Raw genomic sequence first — 20,217 nt, 5'->3', positions numbered from 1 at the left:
AACTACACTTAGCTGTAAGTGGCAATACAGTATGAATTATAATTGTCAAATGACATCAATTGATAGTCATCAGTCAATGAGAGCATATAATTTTTTAGCAATACTTTTTCAACTAGGGAGTAGTCTCTACAAAAAGGACTTGTAATAACAAATTTCTAAGGAGAGTAAATATTCTTTGGAAAGACTGAGATGTGAGAAAATTATACCCTGACATAACTTAAGGAACAAAAGTTTTGCAGGATATATGACAACTATTTTATAGTTTCAGAGGATGGCTTAGCTCATTGCAAAAGAAGAAGAGGGAACAAACAGTTGGGGGAAGAATCAGTCCCTCTGTCCCTTGTCCCCTGTCCCTCTGTCCCCTGTCCTTCTGTCTCATCTCTCTGTGTATCTGCATCTCTGTCTCTCTGTGACTCTGTCCCTCTGTCCCCTGTCCTTCTGTCTCATCTGTGTGTCTGCATGTCTCTCTCTGTCTCTGTCCCTCTGTCCCCTGTCCTTCTGTCTCGTCTGTGTGTCTGCATCTCTGTCTCTCTCTGTCTCTGTCCCTCTGTCCCCTGTCCCCTGTCCGTCTCGTCTGTGTGTCTGCATCTCTGTCTCTCTCTGTCTCTGTCCCTCTGTCCCTGTCCTTCTGTCTCATCTCTCTGTGTGTCTGCATCTCTGTCTCTCTCTGTCTCTGTCCCTCTGTCCCCTGTCCCCTGTCCTTCTGTCTCGTCTGTGTATCTGCATCTCTGTCTCTCTGTGTCTCTGTCCCTCTGTCCCTGTCCTTCTGTCTCATCTCTCTGTGTGTCTGCATCTCTGTCTCTCTGTGTTTCCATCCCTCTGTCCACTTTGTCCTTGATTTTCTCCAAACACCCCCTGTCTTGACAGAGCCGCCTACATTCTGTGGCCCATGTCTATCCTGGGGAGTCCCTCGAAGCTCCACAGAGGGCCCCATCCCATCCCTGCTGCTGGAGGTCTATTTGGGCCTCCAAATAGTCAAAGGCTGCTCATGTCTCCGAGTGGGCTCAGGTTGTGTTTTCAGGAGCACCTGTTTCTTAACCTGTATCTAAATATGTTGGTTTCCCAAGGATACATCTCTTGGCTCCACTGAAGCCACAATTCTCCTTGGGAGAAATGATGTATCAGTAACTTCAGCTTCCTTGTACATAGTGATGAAACACACATTAGCATTCCCTTTATTGTAAGTTATTTTCTTAGCTAAGGAAACACATTTTATGCTTATTGGAAATTGTCAACTTCATGGCTCACAGACTCCAAGATTTTAATGTGACATGCATCAAAACAGACACAAATATCATCATCATCATCCTTATATTTAAAAAGATCACTTATGTTTAAACGTGGTTCTTCCCTCCAATTCCAGATCTTAGTTAACTATGACCCCAGTTTTGGAGTCACCCAGGTGAGAATTCGGGTGGCCACCTTCCCATTCTCCTTTTCTCCTGGTCACGAGAGCCCTGGATGCTGCCTGCTTTGCCCTCTCCCGCTCCCGTCAGCAATGGGTGCCCCTTTGCAACCACAGCAGTGCCCATCTGTGATGCTGCAAGGCGTCTGGGGCAGTGCTCTCCACACTGAGGGTCTCCCTCCATCAGCCCAACACCTTGGCAGCCGTCACTTTGTTCAAATACAAGAGCGACCATTGCAGTCCTCAGCGATCTCTCCCACCTCAAGTCAATACTAAACTCCCTAAAATGTCATAATCGGATTCCCTACTGCCCCAGACCCCTGAGTGTCAGGCACTGCTCCCGACCAGTCTGTAAATGACCAGCCCCTCGTCAACCCATGGAGGAAGCACAAGTTCGCCGGCAAATCCCCGTCACACCCTTGCGTCCAGAAGAGACACGGTGGAGAATCACCATCTGACATTCAGTATCTGTCACTGGCTGCCAACATGAAACGGAGCTTAGAACTCAGGCTGCAGGCTCTGTATTTCATTCTTTGTTCCAGATTCATAAATATAACGCAGTTTCTTGAAGCTTATTCATTGTTCTTCTCTCTGTTATGATTCTAATAATAGTGGCTACCTGTAAGTTTCTGTTGAATTATAGGCTTGTTAAGATGTAATTCACAGACCACGATCGTCACCATTTTAAAGTATATATTTCAGCATTGTTAGTGTGTTCATAGAGATATCCAGCCATCACTGCTAAATAATTTTACAGCATTTAAATCCTCCTAAAATGAACCTTGGACTCAATAGCAGTCATTCTGCTTCCTGCCTCTCCCCCAAGCCCTGGTGACCACAAGTCTGCTTTCTGCCTCTGTGGATTTTCTGATTACAGACATTTCATGCAAATGGAATCTTAACATTTCATGCAAATAGAATCTTTGGTTTATTTCATTTAAAGTGATGTTTTGATGGTGCATCTATTTTACATTTTTTCATTTCTTTTTATTGCTGATAATAATCTGTTGCATGAATATACCACATTTTGGTTCTTCATTTATCAGTTGTTGAACATTTGATGTGTTTCCTTTTTTTGGTATTATGATCAATACCAAATGTTGCTATGAACATTTGTGTACCAGCTTTTGCATGTGGATATTACCACAGTTCTCCTGAGTATACATTCAGGAGTGAAATAGCTGAATTATGTGGTAACTCTGTTGCAGTTTTGAAGATCTGCCAAACTGTTTTCCAAAGTGGCTGCATTTTCCAGTTCCGTTAGCAATGATTGAAGCTTCTGATATGTTCACCTCTCTCTCTCTCTCGTCAATGTAGTTGTTGTGAAGTGATCTTTTATTGTGGTTTAATTTGCTTTTTCCTAATGACTAATAATTTTGAGCATTTTCAAAGGCTTATGTGTCATTTGTATATCTTTTTAGGAGAACTATCTAGTTTTTGTTCATTTAATTTGCTTGTATTTCTTTTTATCATTGGTTATTAGCATTCTTTATATATTTTTTATACCAGTGCTTTATCAGATTTGTGATTTGCAAATATTTTCTCCCATTCTGTGTGTTGTCTTTACATATACTTGAGGGTGTCTTTTGAAACTGCAAGATAATTTTAAAATTTATTTTGAATATTTACAAAATTGTGATAAAGTCCAAATTATCTGATTTGTCTTTTGTTGCTTGTGCTTTTGGTGTCAGGTCTAAAAAATCATCACCAAATCCGAGGTCACACAGAATATACTCCTATGTTTTCTGCTAAAAGTTTTATAGTTTTAACCTTACTTTTAGACCTATGATTCATTTTGAATTAAATTTGTACATGGTGTGAAGTGGAAATCAAATTACATTCTTTTGCAGGTGGATATCCAGTTGTCCTAGCACCATTTGTTGTAAAGACCATTCTTTCCTCCTCGAATTCCATTGGCACACTTGTCAAAAATCAATTGGCCATAAATATAAGGGCTTATTTCTAGACTTTCAGTTCGATTTCATTGATGTGTGATTCCATCTTTATGCCTCTATCATATTGTTTTCACTACTGTAGCTTGGCGGTGCCACTTTGAAATTTTGAAGCACGAATCCAACAACTTTGTTTAAAATTTTCTTTAAGATTGTTTTTGGTGTTTGTAACTCCTTTTATTTCCATATGAATTTTAGGATTAACTAGTCAATTTCCAGAAGTAAAGCAGCTGAGCTGAAATTTTTGAAAGGGATTTTGTTGAATCTGCAGATCAATTTGCTCTTAACAATGTTAAATTTTCCAATCCATAAGCATAAAATATCATTCTATTTATCTAATTTTTTAAACAGTGTTTTGTAGTTTACAGTAACGAGTCATAACTTTTTTGCTGTATTTCTTCCTATTTTATTCATCGATGCTATTGTAAATGAAATTGCTTTAATTTCATTTTTGAATTTTTTATTGCTAGCATATAGGTCTACAATTGATTTTTGTATATTGTTCATGTACCAAGCAACATTTCTGAAGTCATTTATTTCTTATAACAGTGTGTGTGTGTTTCCAGAGATTTCCATATACAAGGTCATGTCATCCACAATAGAGTTTGACTTCTTTCTTCCAATTCGGATGACTTTCATATCATTGCCTTGCCTAATTGCCTCACAGGAACATCGATGACAATGTTAAATAGAAGTTGAGAGTGTGGATGTCCTTGTATTGTTCCTGATCTTAAAAGCAAAGCATTCGGGCTTTCAAATTTAAGTGTGCTATGGGCTTTTCTTAGAAGGATTTTATCAGATTGAGGAAGTTTCCTTCTATGTTTAGCTTGTTCACACTCTTCAAAAGATGTTGGATTTTGTCACACGAATTTTTTGCATCTTTTGAGATTATTATGTTTTTTCTTTATTCTTTTAATACAGTGTATTGCTTTCATTTGTTTCCTTATGTTAGATCAACTGTGCATTCCTGAAGTTAATCCCAATCATTCATGGTGTATAATTCCTTCTTATATATTGCTGGATTCAATTTGCTAATATTTTTGCAAATATTTATATCTCTAAATATTCATTCAATATTAGATATTAGAGATATCGATTCATAAGGGATATTGATTATTATCTTGTGATTTCTCTGTGCAGTTTTGGTACCAGGGTAATACTGGGACTATCAAATGAATGAGTTAAGAATATTCTCTCTCCTTCTGTTTTGGTTTTGGCCTTTTGACATGTTTTGAGTGACTGGCATTAATTCTTCTTTAAATATTTAGTAGAATTCATGCATGAAGCTATCTGGGGCTGGCCTTTTCTTTGTGGAAAGTTTATTGATTACTAATCCAATCTCTTTACTGTTATTGGTCTATTGAGATTTTCTATTTCTTTTGGAGATTTTCAAGAAATTTGTTGACTTCTTTTAGTTTATTGAATTTTTAGCATACAATTATTTATTATATTTGCTTATAATCTTCCTCATTTCCTAAAGTCAGTATTAATGCCCTCTGTTTAATTGCTGATTTTAGTAATTTTAATCTTTATCATTCCTTGGTCTAAGGTTTGTTAAGGTTTGTTAAATTTGCTGAGGTTTTCAAAAACTTTTGGTTTCACCAATTGTTGCTACTGTTGTTTAATTCACTATTTAATTTACCCTCCATTGTGTCTTTATTTCCTTCCTTGTGTCTGCCGCACGTGAGTTGTGTTTTTCTCATTTCTTAAGATTGAAGATTATGTTATCGACTTGAAATATTTCTTTTTTAATACAGGCATTTTCACCATTAAATTTTCTCCTAAGTACTATTTCCCACAAATTTTAGTATCTTGTGTTTGCCTTTTAGTTAGTATTCAGTTATTTTACAATGTTGTTAAATTGTATTCTTGAATTCTTTGGTTATTTGCATTGTTTCACCTGTTTTTGAATTTCCCAAGTTCCTTCCTGGTATTGATTCCTCCTATCATTCCGTTTTGTTCAGGGAGCATAACTCTGGCATGTCAGTCCTCCATTTCCTGAGGCTTCTTCAGGCGTTCCTGTGTGGTCCACCCTGGAGAACGGCTCCCTCTCCTCTCAAGAGGAACGTGGCTGCGGCTGTGCGTGGACCGTTTGGCAGAGGCCCGTCTGCTGGATCCACTGGTTCAAAGGGTTTGTTCCCGTCTGCTTGTTGATCTTCTACCTAGTGGCTCCATCACTCATTCAAGGTGGGACCAGTGAAGTTACCAACATTCACTGTCAGATTGTCTATTTCTCCCTTTAATTCTGTGGGTTTTTACTTTGCGTAGTTTGGGCTCCGGTGTTGGGTGATGTGTGTCCATATTTGTTACGTCTTGGGAGAGATTGACCATTTTGTTTTTATAAAATGTCATTTTGGTGTCTCAAACAACGACTCTGTCTTAAAGTCTATTTTGTCTGCATTCAGCCCCCCCATGTCCCTTTTGGGTATTGTTTACATGGTGTGTCTCTTTCCACCTTTCCCCGTTGGACTCTGACGCGTCTCTGCTGTGGGAGCCCATCGCGCTCTGGCGTTTCAGTTGCGGGAAGCCCACGGCGGCTCTGGCGTCTCTGCTGTGGGAGCCCATCGCGCTCTGGCGTTTCAGTTGCGGGAAGCCCATCGCGGCTCTGGCGTCTCTCTCTGCTGTGGGAAGCCCATCGCGGCTCTGGCGTCTCTCTCAGCTGTGGGAAGCCCGTGGCGGCTCTGGCGCCTCAGCTGTGGGAAGCCCATCGCGCTCTGGCGTCTCTGCTGTGGGAAGCCCATCGCGCTCTGGCGTCTCTCTCTGCTGTGGGAACCCATGGCGGCTCTGGCAGCTCTACTGTGGGAAGCCCATCGCGCTCTGGCGTCTCTGTCAGCTGCGGGAAGCCCATCGCGGCTCTGGCGGCTCTCTCAGCTGCGGGAAGCCCATGGCGGCTCTGGCGGCTCTCTCAGCTGTGGGAGCCCATCGCGGCTCTGGCGTCTCTGCTGTGGGAAGCCCATCGCGCTCTGGCGTCTCTGCTGTGGGAAGCCCATGGCGGCTCTGGCGGCTCTCTCAGCTGTGGGAGCCCATGGCGGCTCTGGCGTCTCTCTCTGCTGTGGGAAGCCCATCGCGGCTCTGGCGTCTCTCTCAGCTGTGGGAAGCCCGTGGCGGCTCTGGCGCCTCAGCTGTGGGAAGCCCATCGCGCTCTGGCGTCTCTGCTGTGGGAAGCCCATCGCGCTCTGGCGTCTCTCTCTGCTGTGGGAACCCATGGCGGCTCTGGCAGCTCTACTGTGGGAAGCCCATCGCGCTCTGGCGTCTCTGTCAGCTGCGGGAAGCCCATCGCGGCTCTGGCGGCTCTCTCAGCTGCGGGAAGCCCATGGCGGCTCTGGCGGCTCTCTCAGCTGCGGGAAGCCCATGGCGGCTCTGGCGGCTCTCTCAGCTGTGGGAGCCCATCGCGGCTCTGGCGTCTCTGCTGTGGGAAGCCCATCGCGCTCTGGCGTCTCTGCTGTGGGAAGCCCATGGCGGCTCTGGCGGCTCTCTCAGCTGTGGGAGCCCATCGCGGCTCTGGCGTCTCTGCTGTGGGAAGCCCATCGCGCTCTGGCGTCTCTGCTGTGGGAGCCCATCGCGCTCTGGCGTTTCAGTTGCGGGAAGCCCACGGCGGCTCTGGCGTCTCTGCTGTGGGAGCCCATCGCGCTCTGGCGTTTCAGTTGCGGGAAGCCCATCGCGGCTCTGGCGTCTCTCTCTGCTGTGGGAAGCCCATGGCGGCTCTGGCGTCTCTCTCAGCTGCGGGAAGCCCATGGCGGCTCTGGCGGCTCTCTCAGCTGTGGGAAGCCCATCGCGGCTCTGGCGTCTCTCTCTGCTGTGGGAGCCCATCGCGGCTCTGGCGTCTCTGCTGTGGGAAGTCCATCGTGGCTCTGGCGTCTCTCTCAGCTGTGGGAAGCCCATCGCGGCTCTGGCATCTCTGCTGTGGGAAGTCCATCGTGGCTCTGGCGTCTCTCTCAGCTGTGGGAAGCCCATCGCGGCTCTGGCGTCTCTGCTGCGGACACCCCATCGCTGGGCTGCGCTGCTGCCTGTTCTGCCCTCCTCTGCTTTCTGGCCGCGATTCCATTGAATGCGATGACTAAAAAGGTGGGATTTGCATCCGCTGTTTTACTAGTTGTTTTCTCTATGGCTTGTATCTGTTTTGTTTCCTTTTTTTTTTTTTTTTTTTTTTTTTTGAGACGGAGTCCCACTCTATGGCCCAGGCTGGAGCGCAGGGGCACGATCTCGTTTCACTGCAAGCTCTACCTCCCGGGTTCAGCCATTCTCCTGCCTCAGCCTCCCCAGTGGCTGGGACTACAGGCGCCGCCACCATGCCAGGCTAGTTTTTTTGTATTTTTTAGTAGAGACGGGGTTTCAGCGTGTTAGCCAGGATGGTCTCGATCTCCTGACCTCATGATCCGCCCGGCTCGGCCTCCCAAAGTGCTGGGATTACAGGCTTGAGCCACCGCGCCCGGCCTGTTTTGTTTCTTTACTCTTCTTTTACTGCCTACTTTTATGTTAAATAGATATTTCATTTATACAATTTTAATATTTTGATATATCTTTTACTCCTTTTTAAGTTATTTGCTTAGTGGTTATTCTAGAGATGTAATATAAATCTTATCTTAAAGCAAACTACTGCAAATTAATACCAAATTAATCTCCATAGTATGCAATAATGTTATTAAACAAAATTGGTTAACAACTTTGGACCAGTCATTGTGTAGTGTCCTGCTCTAGGCCCAGCAGAATAGACCAAGCCAGAATGGAGTCCCTTGTGCTAAGGCCCACATCACCAAACCAACGTTGGAAATGGGCAGTTTTCAAAAAATTGCAGGCCATTGAAATCAACCTGAGTCCACCTAACACAGAAGCCCTCTATTTTTTAACCCTTGAAAGTAGCCTTGAAAAACCCACCCGCCTTCTGTGTTTCATTCCTACTCTCCGGAGGCCCCTTTCATCTGCAGATCCCCTCAGTTCATGGGACACCCCCACTCAGTTCACATGACACCCCCACTCAGTTCACGGGACACTCCTGCTCAGTTCACATGACACCCCCACTCAGTTCACGGGATACCCCTGCTCGGTTCACGGGACACCATCGCTCAGTTCATGGGACACCCCCACTCAGTTCACAGGACACCCCCACTCAATTCATGGGACACCATCGCTCAGTTCATGGGACACCCCCACTCAGTTCACGGGACACCCCCGCTCAGTTCACTGTGCCCATCCTGCTTCCAGGGCCAGGTGTTTCCAAGTCTAGAATCACAAATAGAAGCCAATTCAATCTTTAAACTGATTTGTTGTAATTTTGTCTCTGACACCAAAGCAGCCTGGGGACTTGTCCACAAGGCTGGGCGATGGTGCGCTGGACCGAGGGCCCCTGTGGGGTCTGTGTGGAGGTGACACTGGGTGTGGAGACTTCAGATGACTGTCTACCTGATTTTGCATATTCACGGGGCACAAAAAAGGTTGCAGCTATTTCTGACACCAAGCCAGTCCTGGGTTAGCGACCCCTTGACATGGAGTGTGTGTCAGGAAAGAAGATTCCCGAGGGAAGCCCAGCTCCTGAGAGGGATGAGCTCAGGTTTCCACAGCTGGGCTGGGGGAGCCACAGGTGACCCCGCACTCCCCAGTGCCGCATCTTGGGGGAAGGTCCAGGCTTGCTGAATCCCCACTCCCCTTCCCTGATGGCTGAGGAGGCTCAAAGTGAAGCCCCAGGCTGATGTCTATGGAGACCCCTCCCCCACTCCTGGCAACTCTGAGGGGCCCCTGCTTCTAGGAGCAACAAGGTCGCCAGATGAGCAAGACTTCAGTGAGTGTGTCTGATGAGCACATTCATTCGGCCTGGTTGCCTTCTTTCCAGATGTTTGTTTCGGATTCCCCAGAATTGCAGGTTCATCAGCCCTTGCCTTGTGAAGGATGTCTGTAATTGTTATAGCGTCATGTGAAATGCATTCTGGGATATGCAAGCTGAGAGCAAACGCGGGCAGCTCTGAACCTGCATGCTCACCCCAGTTCCCCGTGTGCCCGCCCCAGTTCTACTAGCAGAGGCTCTCTTTGTCTTAAAATCCCATAGAATGGCATCAAATTACTGGATATAGAAACTATTTCAAAGCAATGCTTCCCACAAAATCAGATCTTCTTGTATGAAGCAATGTTTCATATAAGATGTGTGTGCCTTTTAGATACAGTTTTCTTTCCTTGATGAATGTTGGTCTTTAAAATTAATGATGAGTAAAGAAATTTGCATAAAATCACTCTCTCCATCAGGAGGCAAGCTCAGTGTTTCGATGACATTTATGGGAAAGGAAAGCCAAGGAATCGGGTGGAATTTGATCAGAGGAGGCACTGGGGTTAGGAGGGCATTGCAGACCAAAATGCCCCACGTCAGGATATGAAAGGAGCCAGAACCGTAAATTTGGGAAAGGTGATGAATATCTAATTTGTGTGAGTAGCTTGGGTTTCTCAGATGTCGGTATCGGGGAGGGAGGAGACCTCTTTTAGGGGAGCTTTAAGGAAGTCTGATTAAACAGTCTCCCGAGAAGCTCTGTGGGAGGGCAAAACCGATTATGCTATGATAGATTGCCTTCATCCAAAGCAATCAAACCTCCATAAGTGTCAGCAAAGTGTGTCTAATTTGGCAAATGAAATTCTGACTATAGAGTGTATGTTTCTAAATGTGAAGTATGTCAATTCAAGGACTGCTGTATTCACTGTGTTTTCTTCTCTGATGCAGACCTGCATTTAGTTCATGGGTAACAGCCACTGCCTGCTCCATCCTCAGGTAACAGCTGCACTTGCTGCATCCTTAGGTAACAGCCATACCTGCTCCATCCCCAGGTAACAGCCACACCTGCTCCATCCCCAGGTAATAGCCGCACCTGCTCCATCCTCAGGTAATAGCCGCACCTGCTCCATCCTTAGGTAACATCTGCACCTGCTCCATCCCCAGGTAACAGCCGCACCTGCTCCATCCTGAGGTAACAGTCGCACCTGCTTCATCCCCGGGTAGCAGCTGCACCTGCTCCATCCTCAGGTAATAGCCGCACCTGCTCCATCCCCGGGTAACAGCCACACCTGCTCCATCCCCGGGTAACAGCCGCACCTGCTGCATCCCCGGGTAACAGCCGCACCTGCTCCATCCCCGGGTAACAGCCGCACCTGCTCCATCCCGAGGTGACAGCCCCACCTGCTTCATCCCCGGGTGACAGCCGCACCTGCTGCATCCCCGGGTAACAGCCGCACCTGCTCCATCCCCGGGTAACAGCCGCACCTGCTCCATCCCCGGGTAACAGCCGCACCTGCTGCATCCCTGGGTAACAGCCGCACCTGCTCCATCCCCGGGTAACAGCCGCACCTGCTCCATCCTGAGGTAACAGCCGCACCTGCTCCATCCCCGGGTAACAGCCACACCTGCTCCATCCTGGGTTTCTTTCTCCATGGCTCCTCATTTGGTTTTCTGTTATTTTTCTCCTTTTCTATTTTTGTTGCTCTGTTGCCTACCAGGAGGTTTGAACTTCCATCTGGGCCTCCTTGCCTTCCTATCAAGTGGCTCTGTGCTCCAAATACCACACCAGAGATTTCAGTTCTCTCACAAAAAAATTAGCATTTACTTTCTATGGGGCACACAGTGATAGCTTCTTGGCTAATTTCTTAGAGTCACACATGTGTGTATTTCTTTTTTTTTTTTTTTTTTTTTTGAGACGGAGTCTCGCTCTGTGGCCCAGGCTGGAGCGCAGTGGCTGGATCTCGGCTCACTGCAAGCTCCGCCTACCGGGTTCACGCCATCCTCCTGCCTCAGCCTCCCGAGTAGCTGGGACTACAGGCGCCTGCCACCACGCCCGGCTAATTTTTTTGTATTTTTTAGTAGAGACGGGTTTTCACTGTGTTAGCCAGGATGGTCTCGATCTCCTGACCTCGTGATCCGCCCGTCTCAGCCTCCCAAAGTGCTGGGATTACAGGCTTAAGCCACCGTGCCTGGCCACATGTGTGTATTTCTAACTCTATGATCAAAAGCCCATCAATCATCTTCCAGGCTGGAACTGGAATTGGAAACCCCACTGAGTCTGTGGCAGTGAACCCAGGTTTCCCCAGTGGCTGAGCAGCCACAACTGGCCCTCGCCAGAGGGAGTTTGTATCAGTCGGTTTTCATGCTGCTGAGAAAGACACACCTGAGACTGGACAATTTACAAAACAAAGAGGCTTATTGGACTTACAGTTCGACATGACTGGGGAGGCCTCACAATCCTGGCGGAAGGTGAAAGACACATTTCACATGGAAGCAGACAAGAGAAGAGAGCTTGTGCAGGGAAACTCTGCCTTATAAAGCCATCAGATCTCATGAGACCATCATGAGAACAGCACAGGAAAGACCTACCCATGTGATTCAGTCACCTCCCACTGGGTCCCTCCCACAACACGTGGGAATTGTGGGAGCTGCAGTTCAAGATGAGATTTGGGTGGGGACACGGACAAACCATGTCAGGGTTTAAATGGGACCCGGGTTTCTGCAGCAGCAGGGGTGGTAACAGCAGCTGGGGTCTGGAACGACCCTGGAATGCAGCATGGTGGGGGCCGGGGGACCTCAGGGTTGGGGTTCCTGATATGGCCGTTCTCCTAATCCCCAAATCACTCCTGGAGCTCAGTCGAGAACCCACCCTCTCATATTGTGGGTTCTCAGCCCCTTGTGTGACTCTCTGCCTAGACACCTGGAGGGGTCGCTGCCCCAGCTGCCCCACCCGACAGGATGCTGTCCCCACCAAGGTGACGCACTGTCCCAGGTGGATTTCTTTGTCCTTTCCCTTCATCCCCGTTCTCTGCGTCCCTTGCTCACCGCTCTGGCCCTGGAGAAGGTTCTGATGTGATTTATGGGTGTCTCTACCTGGGAGGGTGGACACCTGCATGTGTGCACATCTGTTATTCTCGTTTATGTTAATCACACTCTTCTTTTAGGTGCCATTCCATTTACCATTATTTTTAAATTCTATAGGCGTTGCTGTTTTCATCCTTCCTTTATTCCTGAGTGTCAAGTGGATGCTTCTTTGGTGACTCCAAAACTCTTTCTGTGCATGCCCTGGTGAAGGATGCAGGTAGGCTTCATGACCCTGATGGGTTTCAGGACCCTGTCTCCACCCACAGGTGGGGACGACCACCCCGATGCAAGGTCTCTTATGAGAACAAGTGATTGGAGTGAAAAAAAATTGTATCAGATGGTTTTAAACAAGCAAGAAAGGTTTTATTCAAGACCACTGTGGTAAGGGAGAGCGCCCAACTCCCCTGCAGCACATGGCAGGAGGGCTGAGGAGCCTGAGGGGCCACCGAGCAGGTGGGAGAGCCCTGGAGGTCTCAGCAGGGGGCCGGCCCCCTTACCCTCCTCAGTGGAGTCAGGCTCCTGCCCTCCCACAGGGCCTGGGGGCTGGGCCCTTTCCTCCTCTATGCCTTGTTTTCCAAGGCAGCTCCCAGGCCTGGAGAAGGACATTTCCTGGGCTGTGGAACTAGCAAGCGGCTGGAAAAAGATTTACACCTGGAAGAGGCAGAGAGAGTTGACAATTTTACATTTTCCAAAGTCAATGCTCTGGACAGGGGAGGTTGACACCGAGTCAGGAAGAAATCTGCCTGGAGTGAGCGAAGCCTGGGGAAGGGAAGGCCGCCTCGGCCTGGGTGTGGCCGGCAGCCGACAGCCGAGCTATTGGTGCAGAGGTGTCCTGACCACGGTGCTCCAGGATCACTGCTCTAGGTCCTCCGGCAGGGTCCAGGGTTCCTGTGTCACCAGCCAGGGGCCCGACAGCTGGCTGAAGCCCTCACTTTCCTCCACATGCCTGGCTTGGCTGGGAGGCCACACCCGAGAGGCCACTGTTTGAGCCCCTCATCCATGCTGTCCTCACTGAGCAGCGGAAGCTCAGTGGCTGTGCTGGGGAGTGGGCACCACCCCAGTGACCCCCAGTGACCCTCACGATGCTCCACACACGCACAGGCATGTCTGCAGGGCTGCTGGGCCCTCCACAGGCGTATGACTGGCAGGAGCTAACACCTCCGCTCTGCCCAGGTGCACCCAGGGCAATGCTCTTCATCCTGACGACAGTGAGCCCAGCCTGCTGCTGACATGACATGAGGAAGCTTCAGTGCAGAGGCTGAAGGACCCACACCAGGGCTCCAGCAGCTCACGGTGGGTGGACAGGTCACATGCCATGGCTCCAGCAGCTCACGGTGGGGGGACAGGTCACACGCCAGGGCCTGGATCTGGGCCTGAGCAGAGCCGCTGTGGACCAGACAGAAGCGGCCACCACAGCCAAACCAGATTCCCAGATCTCGGCCGACGCCCTTGAAATCTGGGTCACAGAGCCTTTCTCACACGGTTTTCATTTTGCCCGGCAAGGATCGAGTTTCTTAGTCTACAAACGTACCAGGGCTCACTTCAAGGCCACAATCCATGAACACGGCTTTTGGGTTTTCTTTATGGGGAGTTCATAAAATCACATGCCGTCTTCTCGATCGTAATAAGACACGAACAAGCCTAGCGGACATCATGGGAGAGTTGAGGTGACCTGCTGTGCAAAGTGCTGCCTCAAGTGTGTGGATTCCCTTAGCGAGAGGCAGCAGCCGCCCAGCCCTGGGAGCCCCGGCCCAGGTTCAAAGCCCTCCATTTCTTTTCAGTGTCTTCTGGATCCGAAGGAGGGGGTCCCATGAAGTACAGACAGCCTCTGTGTCTCCATAGCAGGGAGAAGAAGCCCTCTTAATTGTCCCTTCCTGCAAATCCCCTCTCCTGATCCCAAAACTGCAACAGTGGAACCTTCTGGAAGGTGGATTTCCAAGGATTGTCCTTATCCTAAAACTGCATTCAGGAAAGACACGTTGACATGACTGGGGGCAGAGACGTGTGATGCAAATGAAGGTGTCTCTTTCATGTGACCTGAAAACTGAATTATTCATTAAAGGAATGAAATTGAATATTTCCACCAGCGTCAACTATCACTTTGCCTCAGCTTTCACGCAACACTCTCGTGAGTACCTCTTAGTAATCAATTTCTACACCTTTAGAATGTGATGAGTGTTACATGTAGTTTACAACATCCCAAACCCGACACTCAGTGAAACCACAAGGCTTCGTTAGAGGGAATATCGGTTTTTAAAAGGTATAGACTATTGGATCCATAAATAAAAGAAAAAGGAATTGCAATTAGTTGGAAATGCTGAAAAGAATGTACTGTTCATTTAGTTTTGAAAACAGCTCTATTTGGCCGGGCGCGGTGGCTCACGCCTGTAATCCCAGCACTTTGGGAGGCCGAGGCGGGCGGATCACAAGGTCAGGAGATCAAGACCACGGTGAAACCCCGTCTCTACTAAAAATACAAAAAAATTAGCCGGGCGCGGTTGTGGGCGCCTGTAGTCCCAGCTACTCAGGAGGCTGAGGCAGGAGAATGGCGTGAACCCGGGAGGCGGAGCTTGCAGTGAGCCGAGATCTGGCCGCTGTACTCCAGCCTGGGCGACAGAGTGAGACTCCATCTCAAAGAAAAAAAAAAGAAAAAAGAAAACAGCTCTATTTAACGAGTGTTCATAGCTGAAAGCACCGATAAATCAGGTGGAATCACAGGCTCTGTCCTCAGGCCCAGCCCACTGCCGGCTGCCGATTCCCAGGAGTGTTCACACCTCACTGGTAAATCACAGGTGGAATCACAGGCTCTGTCCTCGGGCCCAACCCGCTGCCGGCTGCTGGTTCCCGGGAGTGTTCACACCTCGCTGGTAAATCACAGGTGGAATCACAGGCTCTGTCCTCAGACCCAACCCGCTGCCGGCTGCTGGTTCCCGGGAGTGTTCACACCTCACTCCCGCAGGGCAGGGTGCCCCCTAGTGTGCACCTCACTTTGTCTTCGCCTTTCAGAACTGTGCTATGCATTCTAATAAGTCTTGTTTAAATGAAAACTTTATCAGAATGGAAAGACCACAAAACGTGTAGTCATACCTGAAATTCCAGTGCCGTTGACACTGCCAGACATTGGCTGGGCAAACTTGAGCAATTTATTTAACCTTTCTGCTCTGAATTTTTAAACTGCAAATTGACCATAATAACCCTGGTTTCATGAAGTTTCCTAGGGATGCTGAAGACAAATGAGCCCAGTGAGACCCAGATGAAAGGAAGAAAGAGAAAAAGAGAGAGAGAGAGAATGAGGGCAGAGGAGAGCGAAGGGCAGAGATGCAGCCTCATTCTCACTCCTAAACGAGCTCAGTTATTCTGTGGCCTCTCAGCAACGTGGCTGCTTTCTCCTCTGCAGTGCCCCCAAGGTGGGCTTTGCGGTCTGTGTTATTTCCACCTCGCCGAGAAATGGGCTCCTCCTCAGACCTCAGGCCCTGGGCCACTCTCCCTTTAACCAACACCATGAGATCTTTGCTCCCTCCTGGGCCCAACCAATGATGGTATTACCAAAGGCATTCATGTAAAATGCAAAGTAAAGAAGACAAGGTTGTGAGTTAAACCTTGGAGCATTCTGATTCCGAAGATCTGGAGTCCATATCATTGTAACAGACAGGACTCAGACTCAGTTTTAAATCACAGGCAAGAGTTTTGGGAACAAGAAATAAGCACAGAAAATGGGCAGGAGGACGGTGGATGAAACCAATGGGCTGATCATGGTTCCAGGATGGTCTTGCCGTGGAGGTGACGGGGTGAGCGCTGCAGTGCAGGGCTGGGGGTGTCACAGAAACGGGTGCCCCAGCTACGGCGTTGTCCAGGAAGGATGAGAAACCTGAGAACAGCTGGGTGGGAGCAGAGTCCACCAGCTGCACGGGGGTGGGGAGAGGTGCCCATCAGGGCCTGAGAGCAGCAAGGCTGGGGAGGAACCCTAATCCCTCATCTGCATGAGATGTGGGGCCTGCCGGAGCCCCATAGAGCTTGGAACGGAGCTGGGGAGGAGCATTTGCCAGGCCTCCCGTCCCCTCCTGCTGCCCACTGGGATTGCTCCCGAAGGAAGAAGAACCCATCAAGTCCTTGTAAATGTGCTGGGGAGAGAACCCCTGACAGCGCCTGGTGCTCGATCCTGGGGAGCCACTGTCTACAGTCTATCCTCTGCCCTGTCTCGGGTGACCCTGACTCTCGGGTTGTTCTGGTACCATGAAGTTTCTGGGCTCGGGTCCATGGCACCTGGAAAATGTCACATAAGTTAAATGGTCTTCAAAGCCCAAGACGAGATGTTCTGTGCACCCCTCAGAGACCCTATGAGGCAGGAAGGACAGTGGGGCCATGAGGGTCCCCAGCTTCTCCAGCTCGACCTGTGCCTGGAAATTACTCCCTGAAATCGTGAGCAGAGCTGGATGCTGGGTCAGTTCTGTGATCTGTGGGACTCTACCCTTAATGGCTTCATTTATTTACAGGGATCTAACCTTATATTTATCTATGTAAAGAAAGAAATTGGTCATTTCTTAGATTCACCTGCGCATGAGATATCTTTTTAAGAATATTTTCCTAGCCATTAAAGAACATAAGTCGATTTTCTTTTTTCATTTCCCTATTGCTATGTTACAAAAGGTAATATTCTATACTTTTTGTATTAAAGGACTTCAAATTACTGATACTCTAGATGACTTCTCAAGTCTTTGCCATAGTCTGAATGAAGAATGTGAGCCCTAGGTTAAAAAGATCAACAATTAAATCTCAGGGTGTGTGTTCACCAGGAGGCCTAGTGTTATTTTCTTGTTGGCCATTTGAGATTGGCTGAGAGGGAAGATCTCGTGCTGTGTTCTCAGCACAGGCACAGGTGTAAGGAAGCCTCCAGGAGGTGCAGAATTCCTCGACTGCTTAACTCAGTGATGGTTTCACGGGTGTTTGCTCAGGTCAAGCCTCACCGAAGTGCACTCATTAAATGTGTGCAGCTCTTTGTGTGGCAATTATACCTCAAAAATACTGAAACACTTTTACACTTGAAATAATTGAAGTGACATTTCAATCTAAAAGTATACAAAGCTATTGCCTACATAGCTGATTTTTCCATGAGAGTCTCGTTTACAAGAGAAACACAATTATGAAGTCAGTGTCCTTTAATTGTAAATGGTAACGGAAGAAGCGTGAGGTCCTGTCACGTCAGGGCTTACTCTCCCGCGTGTTTATTCCGTGGCTAACCATATGGTAGATCTGCAGTGATTCGGGAAGATGAATTATCTTCGACACAGAAAAGTTCAGTCCTCTGGCATGTATGAATCCTGGTGTGGTTTTTACACAACGTTCTGCGGGGATGCGTGGGGAGAAGCTGTGACGACAGTATCGGGATTTGTTCATGCTTCGTTCATCCCAGAGGCCGGCAACTGCCCGCGCAGTCACTGAGCCTCCAGCGCTGAGCACCGGACACTCCACCCTCCCCGAGGCACGTGTGCGGATGCAGGTGAGACGCCCAGACCAGGAGGGTGTGCGTGGGGGATCGGGCTCCAGAGAACCTGAGATGAGATTCAACCATGTGGACGGGCTGGTGGAGGTGGTGGCTCCTGGGCTGGGGAGGTGTAAAGAAGAATCCTGGTGACCCTGGCCCCGAAAAACTGCCGTGTACATTTAGTAGAAGACGGTCCATGAAAACAGACTCTCAGAAGCAAAGAGGGGCCTCGACGGGACCCCACTCCCACGTGCAGTGCCAGGTCTTACTCTCTCCACCCCCACAGGGAGCGTCCTCACCTCTCTGGTCTTCCTTCCCTTGCCTGGTTTGCAATTGTCCACTCAATTCCTGCAGCCCCAAACAGTCTTTTTGATGTGGACTATTTTGAGCTTGACATAAATGAATTAACGAGCAGTGTGTGTTTTTGTTGCTTCGTCCACTCACACACTGTCTGAGACACACTCATGTCTCCGGAGGTCCCTCACTCGCCTTGTGCTGGCTGACTCCCCTGAGGGATTTGCTGGGACGTCCTTATCCATCTGCCGTGAACGAGCATTTGGATCTCTTCCCACTCGGGTTTGTGCGAACAGTGACACCAGGTGCATCTGAAATTCGCCTTGTGCCCAGGTGCACGCGGGGCGTGTGCAGCTCCCTGACCCCTCTGCAGTGGGAGAGCAATGAGGCCCAGGGCGTAGCAGGGAGGTGTGGGTGTGGGGCCAGGCTGGGGTGGGGGAGAGGACACTGGATTCTGGGCTTTATCTGAGGGCTGAGCAGCAGGCGTCATGGCAGATCGGATCTGGTGTTGAACTGACCCGACTCTCCCAGAGAACTGATGTTCATGGTTTCTCTGAATAACAGAAATGGATCCTTGTGGTCTTGAAACTTGAGAAAGTGACATTTGTCTTATTTGAGTTCTTTTCTCAGGAAACTGACCATCAGGCCTCCCGGGTAGTGTGAAGGAACAGAGACTCACCAGATCACGGCATCTGGACGGTGAGACGCCAAACCCCTCACTCATCATGAGTGCCTGACCAGCCACCTGCCTCCTCCTGACCAACTCCTCTTCCTCACTCTCCCTAATTCCTGTTTTCCTTACACATAGTCACATTTCTTCCCTGCTATATAGTCAGGAAGATGCATTTGGGGCTGACGTCCCAACTCCTGGCCTGCAGACCCTGATGCATGCCTTCTTCATTGGCAGTAACCATCGTCTCAGTGACTGGCTTTCTGTGTGCTGAGCAGTAGGATCTGGAACAAACCCCTGCATTTTGGGAACAGGGAGAGCAGCCTCAGCAGGTCCCCAGCCCTGAGCGCAGACATGACCACCAGGGACCCACACCAGCCCCCAAAGGTGAGTGTGGACAAGAAGAAAAGGCTCCTGAGGACCCAGCCAGGAGAATTCCTGCAACGTCACGGAGAATCACGGCCACCCGGCCCAAGCCACCCTTGAAGGGCAGCTGCAAGATTCAGCTCATTTTTCTTCTTTCCTGGACGTCTTCAAATCTCCTTCAACACAACCTTGTGTGATCCTGAGATTCCATCAAGGTGTGCACTGTTTTACTATATTGCTTTACTCTGCCAGCTATCTGGAGAAATGCAACCTCATCAGCAGAAATTATTTCCTCCCTGCCGCTTTTTAAATCTGTTATTTCCTACAGCCAGGTACTGAGCCCTTCAATTGAGGTCTAAACCCTCTGCCCTCTCCCTCCAGGGTCACCAAGCCGGTGGTTTCAGTTCCATGCTCCCAGGCAGATTGTGTCAACTCAAAGTCCAGCGCGCTTATGAAATACTTTTTGTGTTTTTTTTCTTAATTTTAGGAGGGTTTTTTTTAATGTTTTTGTTTCATGGAGGTGACACCCTCCGTCTTTGACTTGTGGGCGCCTTCCTCCTTCAGTCTGCGTGCACTGAAGCCAGTGTTTGCTGTACAGCCTCTCAGCCGCAGCCCACAGTGAGGTGCAGGTGCTCAGCCATCGCCCCAGAGAGCGCCTCCATTCACCCCTCCACCCGTAGCCCCTCGAAACCACTGCCCTGCTCGCGGACATGGTAGCACTGTGTTCTCCAAGATGCCACGTGGCAGCATCCTTCGGCCTGTGCCCACTGAAACTAGCTTCCTTCACCAGGCATGTGGCCTGGGAGACCTGGGGCATTTGGGGTGCATGTTTCCACTGCTGGTTGGTGCCCCCTGTGTGGAAGCATCCGCGTTGGTTCACGCCTTCTCCTGCCGATGGACGTTTTGTTTTCTTTCAGTTATTGGCAATGAGCAATGAGGCCTAAACACTTGAGTGCAGGATTGTGTGTGCACGTTTAAGCTTTCTCTTCGGGGAAATTTTAGGAGTGGGGTTGCTGGATGACGTGGTAAGAATGTGCTTAACTTAATAAGAAACTCCTGGACCACGTCCAGCCCGGCGGGACCCCTCCCATTCCCACTGCCGTTTGTGAGGGTCCCAGTTCCTCTGCATCGTCACTAGAAGCTGGGTTGGCCCGTGGTTTTTGTCTGTTTTTAGCCATTTTAATAGATTTGCAGAGCTACTGTTGACTGGCA

The sequence above is a fragment of the Macaca mulatta genome, chromosome 12, assembly GCF_049350105.2.
Source record: "Macaca mulatta isolate MMU2019108-1 chromosome 12, T2T-MMU8v2.0, whole genome shotgun sequence".
Lineage (NCBI taxonomy): Eukaryota > Metazoa > Chordata > Mammalia > Primates > Cercopithecidae > Macaca > Macaca mulatta.
Note: the sequence above shows the minus strand (reverse complement) of the source record.